The following is a 10314-nucleotide window of genomic DNA, read 5'->3' on the forward strand; positions in this document are numbered from 1 at the left end:
AAAGTAACTTCACATTTTTTTTTCCTGTACCTATATTGCTTATAGCTCACCTTGAAATCTTTATTTGAATAGATATGTAATATCATTTCATTACTTATCTATGAAGGAAATTAAAAATCAGGGTTACTGATGTAAGTAGCCTACTTTTTTTGCCATTGTTAAATCATGAACTGAGCTACATCACGACTCATAATCATATACACATTCTTTGTTGTAGACAAAGGAAATTAAAATTTAAAATGGATTTTAAATTTTATTCTAATAATATGCAGAAACAAATGAGGAATGAGTATATCTGATTCTGGGCCTCTGCAAGATTAAGTCCAATAGTTTGTTCTAACATTTTCCCATCAAACATAGTAAAAAAAAGTTGAGTTGCTGTTGTTCTGCAATCTGACATTTAGGCTTATGTTTTTAAAATTTTTATGTTTCTCATGTTTCTGATTCATTATATTGTGCAACGAAAGCATCTCTGTTTCACTTAGCATTCTGTTGAATCTGCAGAGATCTTGGTACTTTAAATGTATATGCACTGTTCTTCCAGCATAAAAATCAGCCATTAAGTTGGAATGATGGAATAGCGATTTCTGGTTTTCATAGGGATTAACAAGGCTTACTTCCTCCTACAGAGATCATCTAACTGACATGTTGTATGTACATTGATGACCACATAAGAGATTGACAGTTGCAAGTAACTCATGTCCTGTCAGACATCCATTGGATTTTTCCAAATGCAGTAAATGATCTTTGGCTTTTCAAGTAGCTATTGAACGATGCTACCATACATTAATTACTAAAGGCACTAGGGAAAGTCCTTAACCAAGATGTGGATGGATAGTTATTTAGGAAACCAAGAGCTAGAAAGAGAGCTATTTAGTATTAATGAGATTATAGAGTAATTTGATTCATTATGGCTACTAGCTGAAATTGAACAGAACAATCTAAGTTCATTACCAGGCCTGATTTCCTGAGCAGGGAAATAGTAGAAATACTGTGTATATGACTACCTTCCCTACACCTTCATTTGAACTTTTTTTTTAACTGTTTCTTATCAGTAAAAATTATCCTCTTCCTATTTTTCTTTACTTAAGGTAGTAGTGCACACCAAAAGAAATCATTTATGATATGTGTAATGAAATCAGAAAACTATAATTGCTCATGTGAACAATTCCCTTAATACAATCTTACTTAAAAAAAAAAAAACTGACATTACCTTAAAATCTTTTCAATGACAAAATGCAAAAAAAAAAAAAAAGCTATCGAGTTAGGTTGCTGTTTACTTTCCATGGCCAATACCATTAAAATGAAATGCTAAGAATTCAATTTATGTAAGTTTTTTCAGTTAAATTATTTATAACAGGAAATTCTCTCACCTTTCTGAAGTGAAATAAATGCAAATTTAATTCATTAGATGACTAGACTGGTATAAAATCTTAGAAGAAATGCAAATGGTATTTGAAAATATAGAAATGATACTTGTTTTGGGGACACAACAAATCAATCAGCATAAATTGTCAAGCTTACAAAAATATCACTAAAATGTATTCTATGTTGCCCATTAAAAGGCATGCTTTCTTATTTAAGACATGTTTCAGAGGGGAATGAGAGAAGTAGGAACCATGGTTTCAAGTCGATCTGAATGCCATAAACCTTGCAGCACAACCATGTCCCCACCTCTCAAGACAGACCCCTAATGAAGACACCGATGAAGAAAGACCTGGCTTTTTTCCTAGCATCTCTCCCTAACAATTCTCTGATTTTTTTCGAAGTTATGTGACCTCTCCGAGCGTCAGTCCCCTCATCTGTATTAAATGGAATTTAAATAGTAGATGTATAAATTGCTAGTCATGCCCCTACCACAAAGATTTTATAAGAATCAAGTGACATAATGAAAGAATGTGTGGCACATGATAAAGCACCACAGAGCTGTCATGCGTTAGTAGCTACACCTGAGTCCCAAGCCGCCAGCCTGGAAGTCTCATAGAATCAAGTACAAAATCTACCCAAGCACTCTCTCCGTGGCTGTCCCTCCTCACTGGATCTCTGGGAAGTATTAGGCCAACTGACATTTGTTGAGTGCCTACTACCTACTCCTTTTTATAACCTGATTTCATCCCCATGACAATTCAGAGAGCTAAAGTCTGCCATTCACATTTTACAAATGAGGAAAGAGACTCCTATGAACTAACTTGCCTCATTTCATTTGGAAATAACAGCAGAGATGAGATGCAAACTCAGCTATGTCTTGCTGCAATGCCCAAACTTTTTTTTCCTACCTACAGCTGCAACCCCTCCGAATTTCTCCTTCTGGCTACCGTGCAATTGGAGGGAGAGATACACATGTCTACTATAAGCACAACCACAATCCTCCTCTGTGTTCAAAGGTAGCTGCTTAGCTTCCAGATTGTCAGTGTCCAACCATCCCTGAGGCCCCCAAGAAACTCAGGTGTCACTGTCACCATCCAAATGAATTCCAGGGCACTGCTGGAATTCATTTTTTAAAGTCCTGATGAAGTCCTGTCCTTTTAAAGTCCTGATGAAGACACAAAACAAAGCTGCCTTGAGCTGACATTAATCTAAATTTTCATGGGCCCTGAGAATTTAGCTGCGGGATCCCAGACTATCCGATCGTCATGACAATTTGATGAGGACAGTTGAAGATGGGCAGAGACCTGTCGACTAGGGCAGCAGAAAAGTACACAATGAATTTAGGGACCAAAGCTGGCTCCAATGCTTCCCATCACTAGCTCGGTGACCTTTGGCAGTTATCAGACCTCTCTGAGCCTCATTTTTTCTCATGTAAAGATGAAAATAGCACCTCAAAGTGTTGGGAGATAAGTGAGGTCACGTAGGGGAGGCTCCTAACACAAAGAAGGCGCTCAACAAATGAGAGTTTGGTGGGATTAAAAAATGAAAAGATACCCCTCTTCCAGTAACAATGCCCACAAAGCTTTTAGAGATTCAGGACAATTGTTGCCACGAATTAGCAGCACAGGAGAATGTGCATGAAGAAAGAAAAAGAGTGTTTGGTTCTTTGGCCAGGGATAGGACAAAGAGAAAATATGTGAGAGGAAGAAAAGTATAGTGAAATAAATTTCAACCACAATTTAAAATTTGTCTTGTAGGGTCTATTTTTTTTTATTTCAAGAAAATGACAGCTCATTCAAGAAAAATAGGTAAATGTTATTTGCCATTGATTTTTTTTGTTTGTTTCTTGTTATTGTTTTATATTGTAGTCATGGGATAATTTTGTTTAAAATGTTTTATAAAAATCCAGTTCAAATGTAAAACAGTGAACATGGTATTACAAAGGCACAGAAACCGTATCATTAGCTTTGCTTGTTACTCAGCAGTTGAGGGAGGCAGCACTTTAAAACATCTGAAACATCTAGAAAACCAAATTCATGACCTCAGAAAATGCAATAATTGTTTTGCAAATTAAAATCCTTTTCCCCACTCCAGTCAGTAACATAATCTTTGAATGTAAATGTGGTATGCACTGTGAGTAACCTGAAGGAGGAGTCACACATCATTTTGCCTTAGGGCCAGCAAAATATCTCCAGTTGACAGTTATTAATTTCTAGTCAAATTATCCCGGAATAGGGTCAAAGAGAACTAATGGTTTTATTTTACATTCCAGCAAGTGTTGTGCTTCAGCATTCAGAATGCAGTGCTCCGTAGAGAGAGCTACAGCAGAAAGCAGGAGACCTGTGTGACCCCTCCAAAAAAAGTATTAGTCAGTTTATTAAGTGTATTAACCCTTGCCCATGTCTCAGGCACTTTCCCACAAACCATATTAAAAGTATCAAAGCCATTTATTTGTTCTGGATCTATAGTGAGTGAAACGTACAAAGTTTTAACTTACTAAAAATATAAATGTCTAGTTACGTATGAGTGACCAAGGATTAAGAGAGCTGTTATTGTTTTCATTCAGTTTTCAATTTGTCTTTGATTTTGGAATTTTAGCATATTAAATATGCATATAAAAGTAAAGGAGATCTGGAGTGCCTAGGTGGCTCAGTCGGTTGACCAGCTGACTCTTGATTTTGGTTCAGGTCATGGTCTCAGCGTCATGGGCTCAAGCCCCATATCTGGCTCTGTGCTCAGCAGGGAATGTGCTTGAGATTCTCTCTCTCCCTTTCCCTCTGCCCCTCCCCCTGGTCTCTCTCTCTCTCTCTCTCTCAATAATTAAATAAATAAAATCTTTTAAAAAAAAAGTAAAGGAGATCTAAAGACTATTACTTATATAAATTTTTTTCTCCTCAGTTCCTAGCTAGGCAATTAATGTGGGCAATCTCATGATAAAATCAGTTGTTTTATTCCATTCAAATGTAATCCTTTCAACTGGCTCACAGAAGTTTAAACAAATTCAGTGTTACAGTGTCACACGCAAATAATTCTAAACGATTCTGTTTTGGGTTTTACAAAATTGTGGTGCCCATCCAGGTACAACTTTTAGGTAACTACAAAAATCATATTGAAATTTGATAGTTGCGGGTGTAATATAACCAGTAGCATGGTAAGTGGAAAGAGCAGGAGACTTAGAGTCAGATCTAGTATCCGCCTCCTAGCTCTGCTAACATGGCCTTGCACAAGTCACTCTTTGAAACTCAGTTCCCTCTCTTCAAAAACTCATTGAAAATAATATCTTTAAAATTATTAAGAAATAGCAACAAAGGTTACTGTGATGTTTAGGAGAAATGTCTAGGAAAGTATCTTTGCTAACCGTAGTGCACTCTAAAGATATGGTACTTTTTAAAGCTTGATTGAGATATAATTCACATACCATATAATTGTACCCATTTCAAGTGTACAATACAATGGTTTTTTTTAGTATATTCACAGGATTTTGCAACAATCTAATTTTAAAGCCTCTTTGCCTCCCCTAAAAGCAACCCTATACCCATTAACAGTCATCCTCAATGTTTCCTGCTCCTTCCACCCCCATCTCCAGGCAACCAAGAATCTATCGGCTATCTCTATAGATTTCCTATTCTGTACATTTCATATAAACAGACTCTTATAATACATAATCTTTTGTGACTGGCTTCTTTCACTTGGCGTAACTTTTACAAGATCCATCCATAGTGTACATGTATCAGTACTTCCTTTTTATTGCCAAAAAACTTCCCATTGTATGGATAGACCACATTTCATTTACCCATTCATCAGGTGATGGGCATTTGAGTTGCTGACATTTTTTGGCTTTTATGAATAATGCTGCTATGAACATTCATGTCCGAGTTTTTGTGTGGATGTGTGTTTTCATTTCTAATGAGTATGTATCTAGGAGTGCAACTACTGGATTCTATAACTGTTTAACATTTTGAAGAATCTGCCAAACTGTTTTCTAAAGCAGCTGTGCTGTTTTAAATTCGCCAGCAATGTATAAGAATACCAATTTCTCCACCTCGTCACTAACACTTGTTATTGGTTTTTTGTTGTTTATAATAACCATCCTAGTGGGTATGTAGAGGTATGACATCAGGGGTTTTATTTGCATTTCCTTAATGACTAATGAGTTGAATACCTTTCATGTGCTGACTGACTATTTGTATAGCTTCCTGGGAAAATTGTCTTAACCCTTTGCCCATTATATAATGGGGTTTTTGTTTTATTACTGAGTTGTAAGAGATCTTTATGCTATTTTCCGCCATTGTGTGGATTGTGTTTTTACTTTCTTATTGTTATTTACACCACAGTGTTTTAATTCTGATGAAGTTCAACCTATTTTTTCTTCCGTTACTTTTGTTTTCACTTTTAGCATTATAGAAAAAAAGGCTTTGCCTAACCTAAGGTCTTAAGATTTATTCCAAAGTCTTCTAAGAGTTATATAGTTTTAGGTCTTACGTTTAAGTCTATGATCCATTTTGAGTTAATTTTTGTTAATGGTCCCAGATAGAGGTTCAACTTTATTGTTTTGTGAATTTAATATGCCCAAAGCAATACATGTTCATTAAAGAAAAAGCAGAAAATATATACAATAAAAAGGAATAAAATAAAAAATATCCACAATCCTATTTATCCCTAAATAACTACTTTTAGCACTCTGATTTATATGCTTCCAAAACCTATTCTCTGTATGTATATTTTATTTAATTTTTAATGTGATCACATAATGCACATAGTTCTGTGGGCAACTTTTTTTCCTTCAATAATTGTAAACATATTTACGTATCAGTTTTTTAGACTTTTGTGAACCTCAAGTTCTTCAGCTGTATAAAAGCAAGTAGTTGTTAGGATCAAATAAAATAATGATGTAAAAGAATTTTGTAAGACTTTATTAATAGAGTGAATTTGTTTTGTTTTTATTATTGTGCTAAATTAATCCTTTTTACTGAAATGCTTTCTTTAAATACTCTATAAGAACCCTCATCCTATTACATTAGCAAATTAATAATTTTTTAATGCCTATGTCTACTAAATTCTTCAGGATTAGAAGTCTATATACTTGGGTCTCCAAAGGCTGTCACAATTCCTGGCCCATATTAGTGCTCAACAATTGTCAGAATTAATGTTCACTGTTAATACCTCTGAATCTTTTAGAAATGTTGTTCTTGGATCATGAAGTTAATATTATCAAATGTTTGATGAATATATGTTTATAATCATTATATCTCCCTGATGGATTGACCCTTTTATCATCATAAAATATCCCTATTTATCTCTAGAAACATTTTTTGTTTTAAAGTCTGCGTTGTCTTATATTAGCATAACCATTTCAGGTCTCTTATCATGTTTGCATGATATATATTTTTCCATCTGTTACATATAAAGTAAGTCCCCTCAACTGGTGGAGCTCTTCATCCTAACGGTCTGCCTTTCTCCCTAGGCAGAACTCCAGCACCATAGCAATGCAGCTGAGAGTGGTTGCCTCTGGTCTCCTCAGCTTGCCCCTTCTGGTGCGGAACCTATACCAGATGAGACAACTGGGGAGGAGAAGATTATGCTCCCAGGATTCAAGGCCTGCCACACCTGAGACAGTGTTTCTACCCTATGAATGGGGGCGAGATGGGGTAAGGTCAGCCTGGTCCTCCTGATGGCTAACTGGAATTGAAGCTGGTGGGGAGGGAGGGGAGAGAAATACTGGCAGCCTGCCCCTCCTAGGATGCAATTATAGCCCCAGGATGGGAGCTGGGGAAGAAGAGAGCTCCCATTTCCTTCCCTACACCAGGTAGATTTTCATAACATGGGGGAGGTGATGGAGTGCGTTGTGGCTGAAATACCATAGACTCTGGTGTTCCTACCCAAGGTTTAGTAGATTTTTCTGAACGATTCTCCATTTGCTGTATACCCTCAGGAAAATTTCCAGAGACTTTAAATATTTTTTTTTATAATTTTCACCACTTAAATTGCTTAGGGTCTACTGATCTCCTTACTCTGCCATTCCCATTATGATGATTTTTTAAGTGTTAGTGAAATTTCTATAGTGGAAACTTTCCAGGCAAAAAGCATTACAGGTTCAGAAATATCCCCTCAGAAGCTTTCAAATTTCTTGTTTTATAAGAAAGGAGTTGAAGAGAAAAAAAAGGAGCCTAGAGGCAAAGGCCTAAGGATGCTGATACCTTGAGGCAGGTACCAAAAGAGATGTGAAGTCTTTAAGAATAAAAATAAAATGGACCTGGAGGGCATTATGCTGCATGAAATATGTCAGACAGAGAAAGGTAAATATTGCATGATTTCACTTATGTGTGGAATCTAAAAACAAAACAAAACAAAATAAATGAACAAACAAAACAGAATAGAAACAGACTCATAGATACAGGAAACAAACTATTGGTTACCAGTGGGGGTGGGGGGACAGGGGATGGGCAAAACACGTGAAAAGGACTGAGAGGTACAAACTTCCAGTTATAGAATAAGTAATGAGGATGAAATGTACAGCATAGGGAATATAGTCAATAATACTGTAATAACTTTGTATGGTGATAGATTTGGTGACTAGATCAATTGTGGGGATCATATCGTAATGTATAAAAATATTGAGTCACTATGATGTACACCTGAAACTAAAAGGTTATTATATGTCAATTATACTTCAAATTAAAAAACGAATAACAGTAAGAGTTTGAGATTGTGCTGATAATGTTTTCAGAACAGTTATGATTGGAAGTTGCCTGGGGGTAGGGCTGTTCTCAGGTCTGTTTCCGAAGTGGACCTGCAAGGTTCACTGGGTAGTGAATAGCAGCTAACAAGATTGTGTTTGCCTTTTTTTTTTTAAACAGAAACCAAATTAACATAAAATCCAATACAACTTAGTATTATGATATAACCTATAGACCTTGGTGCCTGTCCTCTGCTTCATTCCTGGGGAAGGGATAAGTTTCTAGAGGGAGGAGAAGCTGGGAGATGAATTGGAGAGAAATGGAGAACAAAAGAGGAGGGTGCTGGGCGGGCAGACAAAACTGTCTCTGGAAGCAGCAAGTAGAGAGAGGCTTTTTGCTTCATGATATTCACCTGACATTCACAATCCCTTTTAAGTGGGGGTTCAAATGCCACAGAAGTGGGAGCTAGCAGGGAGATGGCATCAATGAATAGGCATTATGGTCAGCCAGCTGCTAAGTTTCCATAATTTCATTAATTTGGGAATAAAACAGTACTCTCTTTGAAATGTTTCCTCTACTCATGTTATAGTAGGATTCAGGAATTGTGTTCATTTCCTATGGTTGCCATAACAAAATACCACAGACTGGGGGGTTAAGACAACAAAAATGTATTTTCTCACAGTTCTGGAAGCTAGAAGTCCAAGGTCAAGGTGTTGGTGGGTTTACAGTCTCCTAAGACCTCTTCCCTTGGCTTGCTGATGGCCAGTTTGCTGTGTCTTCACATGGTCTTTGTTGCATATGCAAGTTAACCTGGTGTCTCTTCCTCTTCTTATAGGGATACTGGTCATAGTGGATTTGGACCCCGTCCTTACGACCTTTAACTTTAACTTTAACTTTAACTTTAATTGCCTCTTTAAGGTCTTATCTCAAAATATAGTCACATTGGGGGTTAGGGCTTCAACATATGAATTTGGGAGAACACAATTCAGTTCCTAAGTATCATGTATACAAATATCAGGAAAAATTGTGAATGACTTCTAAATGGTTGAAAAGGAGAAGAAAGAAAGAAATTGGGGTTCTGCTTAGCTCAATCACTAACTAGGGTTATCTCCCCCTTTGACTAACCTATTTAGAAAACTGATAGTAATGAAAAAGTTTCTCATCCATAGTTATGCAAACGGTTTCTCTTCATTCAAATGCAAATAGATATGCCCCACAGAGAATATAAATTCCCCTTTTAACCAGCTGCAACATCTTACTGGTTTCCTCATTAACTATGAGTTAAATAAAATCTTTGACACTGTTCATTTTATATTTGTATGAAAATCATGATTTTACCTTTTTAAAAATATGATCCTCAAAATACTGAAGATTATGTTGGCAGTATTATTGCTGTTGCTCTGATTTCTCTGCCCTTCATTGGTTTTCCTCTCTTCCCTAACTTTTATTTCCTATTCACTGAATTTAATCTCCAGGGTTAGACATGGAAAATAGCAGGCACATGCAACGCTGATGATGGACAAGGAAACAACGGAGGCCACATCAGAATTCTGTCATGTTTCAATAAGGAGCCGTGTTACTGAGAAGAATGTTACCGAAGCTTTTATGACATAGATTAATGGTTCACAGATGTATGTCAGAATGTCATAGATTAGCATACATCTATAATAAGTATGCTACTCTATCAGAAAAATACATATATATTTAAACTTATCTTTTAGAACTGAGAACCTTTCTGCTTCTAGATATTCCAAAATTCATGTTTAAATATTAAGATTAAAATTTTCGAGGGGCGCCTGGGTGGCTCAGTTGGTTAAGTGACTGCCTTCGGCTCAGGTCATGATCCTGGAGTCCTGGGATCGAGTTCCGCATCGGGCTCCCTGCTCGGCAGGGAGTCTGCTTCTCTCTCTGACCTTCCCCCTCTCATGCTCTCTCTCTCTCATTCTCTCTCTCAAATAAATAAATAAAATCTTTAAAAAAAAATTTTTTTTCGATACTTAAGATTTTTAAATTAACTAGGAAAAGTCCACAAACTACATCCTTTGCAGTTATTATAAATTTCTCAACCAGTCATAAATAATGCCATACTATTTTTATTCTTTTTAAACCTCAAAAATGTCTATGCCTTGGTCTTGGAACGTTTTTCCTTGATTTCCTTAACCAACAATTCATGATCATAAAGCATTCAAGCAACATGAAGGATTTAATCAACACTTGCATAAATGCATTGGAAAACACTGTATAAGCAGAGATAACTTTAAGCAAATAT

The 10314-nt window shown here is 36.3% G+C and overlaps 1 long non-coding RNA gene across 1 annotated transcript in view; it reads left to right on the forward strand.

Annotated features, from left to right (window-relative positions):
• LOC123838327 (uncharacterized) overlaps window positions 1–9980 on the forward strand; it is a 28899-nt gene extending 18919 nt beyond the window's left edge. The window contains exons 5-6 of the long non-coding RNA XR_006789456.3: window positions 6833–7016; window positions 9521–9980. This is a non-coding gene — a long non-coding RNA (uncharacterized LOC123838327). The remainder of the gene's footprint in view (window positions 1–6832; window positions 7017–9520) is intronic.
• Window positions 9981–10314: the final 334 nt, after the last annotated feature.

Source organism: Mirounga angustirostris, unplaced genomic scaffold (genome assembly GCF_029215605.1).
Source record: "Mirounga angustirostris isolate CCGP_5_RB_7025 unplaced genomic scaffold, mMirAng1.0.hap1 SCAF_5, whole genome shotgun sequence".
Classification (NCBI taxonomy): Eukaryota; Metazoa; Chordata; class Mammalia; order Carnivora; family Phocidae; genus Mirounga; species Mirounga angustirostris.